Here is a 9,721-nt window from a genome sequence, read left to right as displayed (position 1 = left end):
CTTAAAATATAATAAGACTTTTTTTTATTTGATATTATGATACTAATTACGATATTGTGCAACATATTAAAGATAGTAGTGATATAAAAAAATTAAAATATTAGACTTATTTTAATAAATATTTATATATATAGTTTATCTATTTTATAATTTAGTTGAAAAATAATTTTATTTTATAAAATATTAAAATTAATAAAATAGTATGAAATCATTTATTTGTATTATTTATTATTTGATAGTTGAATTTTATTTAGTTTATTATACTTTAAAATAATAAAATTATCTTTTTATTATAAACATAAAAAAAAATTTGTTGATCTTAAAAATAAAAATAAAAAGAATATATATATATATAAAAAGGAGAATGTACTTGTAATAAGTTTTGAACCCAAGATTAAGAGTTTGTGAAAAATTTACAACAAAAATAATAATCAATTAAACAATTTGTACCAAAAAATAAATGGTCAAAATTTTAGTTTTATAAAATATTTGGAGGAGCATGGCCCTAAACTCTGCCATTGCCAACGAGCCTATTCCCTTTAAAGACACAACACATGCACGTGTCGATACCAAACCTAAAACACAAGATTCTCTATACCTCTTTACGAACTTACCTCTTTACCATAGATAGCACCTTTTATTGTTTTAATTGTTTTGAAATATAATCATCGTTTTTTGTAAGCAATTTTTTTTTGTTACCTTCATAATGTGGTAGATTATATAGAATAATGTTTTGCTATAATTGATTTTTGTTGTTTGCTTTGTAATTTTATCCCATACTTAGAAATAGTTCTAATGATACTAAGGTTGTATTTGGTAATGAAGAGTAGGATTAAAACTGAAAGATTAAAATTTAGTATTGTATTTGAAAGTAAAATATTAGTACTAAAATTTTAATCTCTACCTCTGAATTTTCAGTCCCTCGATACTTTAAAAAAATAAAAAAGAAGTGATTGAATTTTTAAAAAACCGGAATTAAAATTTACATAAATCTTTCTGCCCAAAACACTCCCATTATATTTATAATATTGTTAGACAAAATATTTTCTTATAAGAAAATTATAAAAATAAATAATTAGTTGTTTGGTAATATTCCTATATATAATATTTATATCTATTTTAAATTAAATTAGATCATTTGATAGTTGGTTATTTATTTAAATTTTGAAATTAACAGCAAGCAAGAAGTGCGGGAACAGCTACAAGAAATTCAAATTTCCTGCAAGTGGTGTACAAAGAGTAACTGCCCATTGAGATTAGGCTATTTATTAATAAAATTTCTTTACTTTTACGTCTTTTCCTCTTTTACATTCATGTTTCTTCTTTCATCTTTTTAATTTTCTGTTTGTTTTAATTTCTGCATTTTACTTTACCTTCGGCACCTTGTATGTTTTCCTTTTTATCTTTAATTTTACTTTCGAAACTACAATTAAGACTTTGAGACACCCACAAAAGGAGTCGTTTCCGCTCCTTGAATTAAGATTGTGAAACAAAACTCGAAAATTGTTGATTTATTCGTGCGTCCAGAGCCAAGGAAATCAGCGTCAGTTGACATGTCAAATACTTCTGCAGCATCTTCTTCTACTTCTAGTGATGAGATTAGAGGAAATGAATCCGGGAATTCTCCTGTGATTTCAAATGCAGAGCCTACCTTGATGTCAGTGAGGCATGATGGCGTTGGCCATGCCCATACAGGGTTAAATGCAACTCACATAAATACCATGGGGTGGCCGCCATATGGCTTGCCACCGGGGTATGTCCCCTCCATGGTGACACAAGGATTGCCTGTGCCTCTTTACTCAACTTTTCAAAATTCTCTTTATCAAAATCCATATGGCATGTCAAATGTACCTGTTTCTGGGGTGTCAGGTTCACACGTATCACAACAAAATTTTTCACATGCTATTAATACAGAAAATAACAGTGCATCTAATTCTACTACGTCCACTGTCACTAGGGTAGAAAATTCCAGACTTGTATTTCCTGACATGTCAAGAGCAATGCCTGTTAATCAACCTAGTCAAACTGTGGGATCTTTGGCAAATATTAGGCAACAGATGGATGAAAGCCACCATGATCTAGTAAACATGTTAACTCATCAAATGGTGACAGTTTTAAATCCTCTTCTAGAAAACACAAACACTAGAATTGAACAATTAAATAGGCAAGTCAATAGGATTGCTACTGTGGTAAATTTAGAAGAAAATGATAACTTGGGTTTAAGATTTGATAATGTCAATCAGAACGGTGGAGCAATTCCTAATTATGATGTTCATATGCCTAGACATGGTCAAAATGCTGATGATATGTTAGAAAGACTTAGACAAAATAACTTAGGAGGGCATTATAATCTAGCAAGTAATGTTGAACAAGTTTTAAACCGTTTGGGATTTAATGTTGGTTGCTTGAATAGGCCATATTTTGTGTCTGCTTTTCCTGAGTGTGTCCAACAAGCAGAGCTCCCAAGGGGTTGAAAAATTCCAAAATCCCTTACAAAATTTTCTGGAGAAGAAAATGAATCTACAGTAGAGCATATTGCTCGATATACTGTTGAAATTGGGGAAGCAGCTTCTAATGAATATCTCAAGATGAGATACTTTCCTTCTTCTTTAACAAAAAATACATTTACATGGTTCTCTAACTTGAGACCAAATTCTATTCATTCTTGGGCGCAGTTAGAGAGAAATTTTCATGATCAGTTTTTCCGAGGTGAATTGAAAGTTAGTCTTACGGATTTATTCTCTGTCAAACGTGCAGAAGGAGAATCCATTGATACCTATTTGGCGCGGTTTAGAAACACGAGGAATAAATGTTTTACTCCGATTCCAGAATCTGAAGTTGTCAAAATGGCTACTAATGGGCTAGAATTCAGAGTTAGGAAGAAACTTGTTAATCAACATACTTTAGATCTTTCCCAATTAGCTGAGAGAGTAAGACAGATAGAACAAATTAAGAAAGAAAAAGAAAATTTTAAAAGGGGTTCAAAAAAGGTTGCATATGTTGATTGTTTTTCCGATAGTAGTGATTCAGATGAAAAAGAGATTTATATTGCCGAATTACGTGGGGGTCCTCCTTATGTATGCAAATCTTTGAAGCCTGTTAAAGGAAAGGAAAAAGTTTCTTCTTATTCTAAAGTTGAAAATAAGACTTATTCTTTTGATATTTCTAAGGCAGATCAAATATTTAAAGTTTTATTAAAAGATAAGCAGCTTATTTTACCTGAAGGAAAAAACATGCCTACAACTGATGAAATAAAGAATAAGAAATTTTGTAAGTTTCATCAAGTATTTTCGCATACCACTAACAATTGCGTCCGTTTCAGGGATTTGATACAAAAAGCAATTGAGGAGGGAAGACTGAAGTTTGAGGATAAAACTACTATGAAGGTGGAAACTGAACCATTTGCTGCTGACTCAAATTATGTTGAGCCATTCGATTTGTCAATCAACATGGTAGAAGTTGATGCCACGATGGTTAGTGCTAAAAATGAAAATAAAGACCTGAGAGTCTTTGAACAAGATAAGAAGCCAGTTTATCCTCGTCCTGGTGAGGATTTGTTAGATTTTTTTGTTGAGAATTAAAGAATCTGACAGCACCATTGCCATGTGCCCAAAGTGCAATGCTGTTTTTGACAAGGAAGCTGCAAAAGAGTTTGAAAAGTACAAAGTTGAAGAGAAAGAAAAGGCTGAGTTGGGAAAGAAGATTGCTGAAAAAGAAAATAAAACTAACGAGTTAAAGCGGAAGATAGCCGAGGGAAAACAAAAGTTGGGCGGTCAAACTCCTTTGAACAAGTGCGTCAACAACACTGGAGTACAACCTGTCAACCAGAAGATGAAGACTGTGGTCATGATTGATGGAAGACCTGATGGATTTTCTCAAAAGACAATAGTTCCTCCCACCAAAATCTCAAACAATAAATGGGTCCAGAATGTGAGAAATGTGCAGAATCAACCTACTGCTTTTGCAAGAGGAAAAAACAAATGGGTGAAGCCTAGACCTTTCAAGCCCAGGTACTATGAGTCTCAGTTATGGAACATGAATCATGCACAAGACGGAGGTAGTATATATATTCCAAAAAATGCGCCTATTCCCTCAAAGCCAATTTATTCTTGTTATAGTCCTAACATGCAGCAGGTTCCTAATTATTCTCCTTGGCCAAATTGTCAAAACATTCCCAAATATTCTCCTTTTACAACTTTTGAGCAGAAAGAGAATATGCCTGAGTATGTTCCTTTGGATCCATACAAGGGACACGGAGTAGATTTTTCTCCTTTGCCAACCATGGCCAAGTCTGTAGAAACAGGCAATTCTTCTAATCACCCTAAATGCAATAAAAATGTCAAGAAGAATCTTGCTGGGAAGAGGGTGATGGTTGAAAACAAGGGAGAAAAGGATGAAGATTTAATTACTGATAATTTTGACACTGATTTTGATGACAGCTTAGAAGCAATATTTGGTGTTAAGCAACCTATAGTTGTGGTGTCAATACTGCCTGAGGAGTATAGTCAAGTCCAGGAAGTAGAGTCATTAAAAGATGATTGTTATGATGTCTTTCCTGGAAGCGAATGTTTATTGCTAGATGACAATATGTGTGGTGGAGGATTATTTGAGAAGCCTACTGAAAATGATAAGGAACACTTGCGTCCACTGCATATCAAGGCTCGTGTTGACGGAAGGATAGTCAATAAGATTTTGGTTGACGGGGGAGCTGCTGTTAATCTCATGCCTGAAAGAATGATGGGAAGGCTTGGAAAGACTGAAAAAGATCTGATTAAAAGTAGCATTGGGGTGACAGATTTTAACGGAAAGACTTCTTCTGTTAGAGGTGTGGTTCTGCTGTCAATTGAGGTTGGTTCTGTCAATAGGCCAACTCTATTTGTTGTGGTTTCTTCAAAGGCTGGTTTTAACTTACTTTTAGGACGTGATTGGATTCATGGAATGGGTGCTATTCCATCAACTTTACATCAAAAATTAATTTTCTGGAATGAAGATGGAGGAGTGGAAGAAGTTCTTGCTGACAATAGTACTTGTTACTACGATGAGATGCATGTGGAGTTCAGGATATATAATCCTGGAGTCAAGCCGCTGACCGTTGACACCAATGCATTTAATCCTGAAAATATTGAGATGTGCAAAATAGATATGAATGGTTTTATTTTGGTCCCTAAGGCCGGGGCGGATGCGGCCTCAGAAGAAACTTAGATGAGCTTGACGAGCCAACTGGCTCGGCTGTCGGCCTATATGGCAGACAGAGAAGGGTGCATTGATAATGTACCTTATGATTGTATATATGATGATGGTCCTTTAGGTTTTGAAAAAATAATACTGACACTGTAAAAAAGGTTGAAGTGCAGGATCCTTTGAAGGAAGTAGATATTGGTAACGGTGATTATCCTAGGCCAACATATGTGAGCAAGATGCTGCCTGATGATTTCAAAAAAGAAATGGTGGAGATTTTGAAGGAATATTGTGACTGTTTTGCATGGGATTATGCAGAGATGCCAGGCTTGAGTCGTGAATTGGTAGAACATCAATTGCCATTGAAAGCCAATGTTAAACCTGTCAAGCAGCCACGAAGGAGATTTGCTCCTGAAGTCGTGCAGAAGATTAAAGAAGAGATTGAAAGACTTCTTAAGGCTAAGTTTATAAGAACAGCAAGGTATGTCAACTGGATTTCTAATATTGTCCCTATCATGAAAAAGAATAGAAAATTAAGGGTTTGCATTGATTTTAGAGATTTAAATTCTGCAACACCAAAAGATGAATATCCAATGCCTATAGCTGATATGTTGATAGATTCTACTGCTGGTCATGAAATGTTAAGTTTTATGGATGGATATTCAGGTTATAATCAAATATACATAGCTGAAGAAGATGTGTCAAAAACAGCATTTAGGTGTCCAGGTGCTTTAGTAACTTTTGAATGGGTTGTGATGTCATTTGGGCTAAAAAATACTGGTGTAACTTATCAAAGGACGATGAATAAAATTTTTCATGACTTTATTGAAAATTTTATGGAAATTTATGTTGATGATGTGGTTGTCAAATCAAATGCTAAAAAAGAGCATCTAGAAAATTTAAGAAAAGCATTTGAAAGAATGAGAAAGCATAAGTTGAAAATGAATCCCTTAAAATGTGCCTTTGGTGTGAGTGCATGGAATTTTCTTGGTTTCTTGGTGTAGAAATAAGGGATTGAAATTGACAAAAATAAGGCAAAGGCTATCTTAGAGGCTCCTCCTCCAGCTAACAAAAAGCAACTACAAACATTTTTAGGGAAGGTCAATTACCTCAGAAGGTTCATTTCCAATCTGTCAGGAAAAACTAAGGTTTTTGCGCCTCTGATCAAGTTGAAAAAAGAGGAAGAGTTCCAATGGAAAACAGAGCATCAAGAAGCTTTTGACAACATCAAGCAGTATTTGACTAACCCTCCTATTATGACACCTCCAAAGCACGGAGCACCTCTAAAACTTTACGTGTCAGCTTCTGAAGTAACAATTGGTGGAATGCTCGCTCAAGAAGATGAGAATGGCAACGAAAGAGTGATTTATTATCTAAGTCGTGTGCTAAATGATGTTGAGAGCCGTTATTCTCCAATTGAAAAACTTTGCTTAGCTTTATATTTTTCTTGTTTAAAACTTAAGTACTATCTAATTCCTATGAATGTTTATGTAATTTCTAAGTTTGATGTTCTTAAATATATGTTGTCTTCTCCAATATTGCATGGTAGACTAGGAAAATGGATGTTGGCCTTAACAGAATTTTCTTTACATTTTGTTCCTGCAAGAGCCGTTAAGGGTCAGGTTCTAGCTGATTTCCTGGTTGATCATCCTTGTATTGATATTAATGAGAGTTTACTGGATTTCGTTGGTTTGGTGCATTGGAAATTATATTTCGACGGTTCATGCCATAAGGGTGGTGTTGGTATAGGAATTTTAATTATTTCTCCAAGTGATGAGCCAAGTAAATTCTTTTTTGAATTGAATTATTCATGTTCCAACAATGAGGCAGAGTATGAAGCATTAATAATGGGACTGAAATTATTATTAGAAAGAGGAGTTAAAAATGTAAAAATTTTTGGAGATTCACAGCTTGTAGTCCATCAAGTATCACTTGAATATAGGTGTGTTAGTGAAAATTTAAGAAAGTATTTCAATGTGGCTACAGAGTTGTTGAGTAAATTTGATAGTGTCATTGTAAGGCATGTTCCAAGGGAGTTAAATCAAGAAGCAAATGAATTAGCTCAAATTGCTTCAAGATATAAGATCAAGCCCTCAACACTAGAAAAATTGGTAAGGATAAAGGACATATTTATGCCTTTGAGAGAAAGAGAAGTGTTGTCATTAGAAAAACTAGACCCAGAAGATTGGAGAGTACCAATTGTAGAATATTTAAAAAATCCAAGTCTTAGTGTCGATAGAAAACTTAAATATAGGGCTCAAAGTTATGTTCTAATAAGTAATGTCTTGTTTAAGAAATCTGTTGATGGAAACCTCTTGACATGTTTGGGAGAAAAAGAAGCGTATTTGGCTCTTGCCGAAGTGCATGAGAGAATTTGTGGTGCCCATCAATCAGGAAAAAAAATGAAATGGGTGATAAATAGGAGAAGATTGTATTGGCCAACTATTCAAAGAGATTGTATAAACTATGTCAGGTCCTGTGAAGAATGCCAAAAACATGAAAGCCTTCAACATATTCCAGCGTCAGAACTGCATGTTATAATTAAGCCATGGCCATTTAGAGGTTGGGCGCTAGATCTTATCGGACAGATTCACCCACCTTCTTCTAAAGATCATAAGTTCATTTTGGTTGGTGTTGATTATTTCTCTAAATGGGTAGAAGCGATCCCTCTAAGGGAGGTAACTCACAATGAAATAATAGATTTTATTGAGGATCATATTGTGCATAGGTTTGAAATTCCTCAGTCTATTACCACTGATCAAGGAACCATGTTTATTGGGAAAAAGGTCATGGAATATGCCAAATCTAGGGATATAAAAATGCTTTCGTCTACACCATATTATGCCCAAGCTAATGGACAAGTGGAGGCAGCGAACAAAATTTTGATTGCATTAATTAAAAAACACATTGGAAGGCAGCCAAAAAATTGGCACCAAACTCTCAGTCAAGTTCTTTGGGCTTACCGAAATTCTCTAAGAGGTTCTACTGGAACCGCCCCGTATAAGTTAGTTTATGGTCATGATGCGGTGTTGCCAATTGATATTAATCTGCAAAGTGTAAGGGGTGGCTAGACAAGACGAGATACCAGTAGTAGATTATTGAAATTCTTTGCATGATGAGCTCAATGAACTAGATGATGAAAGGTTGAGAGCTTTAGAGCGGGTGATTCGACAAAAAGAGATTATGTCAAAATCATACAACTGCCGTGTTAAAGCAAAGACATTTGCAGTTGGAGAATTAGTGTGGAAAACAATCTTGCCTATAGAAAAAAAGTCAAAAACTTATGGTAAGTGGTCTCCAACTTGGGAAGGACCTTATGTAGTTGACAAGGTTTACTCTGGAAATGCCTATAAGATTATTGAAATCGGATCAGGAAGAAGAATTCCTTCAATAAATGGCAAATATTTAAAAGTATATAGGCCAGGCATACATGAGATAAACATTCCACATGTTTAAGGACACGAAAATATCCAGTTGAAGTGTCAAAGAAAAAAAAAGATGCATCAAGTTTAAAATCTTGGATAAAAATAATCTTTCATTGACATTTAGGCATGTACTTCATAAATACAAAAGCCTAATTGACTTAGAAATTCTGTTGAATCTATTAGCGCTTGGAGTCAAAACTATTAGAATGTTAGTGTGGAGATTTTATAGGATTAGAAATTTTATCAAATTTAATTGACACATAGAGTTTAACATATGAAAGGAACGACTTCACAAAGTTAGATTCTGTTACTTCTGAAGTTAGGAAAATTGTGTCAATTAAAACAATGAAAGTGTGTGTCAAAAAACTCTTAATTGAAATATTAAAGGTCAAAACAAAGGTCAATTGATACACATTTAATGTGTCGAAATTAGAACAGATATCATTTGACACACTTAAAAATTTCATACAAAAGAATAGACCCCGTTGACAGTTCAATTATTAATGTAAAAATTTTATAGACTTAGAAATTCTGTTAATTCTATTACTAGTAGGCATTTAATCTGTCAAGCGGATGTGTCTAAAATGTCAATTGACTTTCAATGTCAAAAATAAGAAAAATGTCAATAAACAACTAAGTTTTCTCACTTTCAATCATTGCATATCTTCAAGTGAGAAATCTTGGGGGCATCTTGTTAGACAAAATATTTTTTTTATAAGAAAATTATAAAAATAAATAATTAGTCGTTTGGTAATATACCTATATATAATATTATATCTATTTTAAATTAAATTAGATCATTTGATAGTTGGTTATTTATTTAAATTTTGAAATTAACAGCAAGCAAGAAGTGCGGGAACAGCTACAAGAAATTCAAATTTCCTGCAAGTGGTGTACAAAGAGTAACTGCCCATTGAGATTAGGCTAGTCTATAAATAGAGCTTTAGGAACACGTTGTAATGAGTTCAGTTCTTCTTGAAAAATACTTAGAAATCCAAAACGCTCTCAGCCCCTTGGCATCACAGAGTAAAATTGGGAATCTTAAGTAATTTCTCTGAACTCAAACACTTGTACTTTGCTTTCTTTCAGTTTTTATTAATAAAATTTCTTTACTTTTA

General features: G+C 33.7%; 1 pseudogene; it reads left to right on the top strand.

Moving 5' to 3' along the window:
• The first annotated feature begins 3,380 nt into the window (after positions 1–3,380).
• On the top strand, positions 3,381–5,202 carry LOC148563710 (uncharacterized; annotated as a pseudogene).
• Positions 5,203–9,721: the final 4,519 nt, after the last annotated feature.

This window comes from Arachis ipaensis, chromosome B5, assembly GCF_059453495.1.
Source record: "Arachis ipaensis isolate K30076 ecotype BB chromosome B5, ASM5945349v1, whole genome shotgun sequence".
In the NCBI taxonomy this organism is placed as follows: Eukaryota; Viridiplantae; Streptophyta; class Magnoliopsida; order Fabales; family Fabaceae; genus Arachis; species Arachis ipaensis.
Note: the sequence above shows the minus strand (reverse complement) of the source record. Positions and strands in the feature narration are given on the sequence as shown.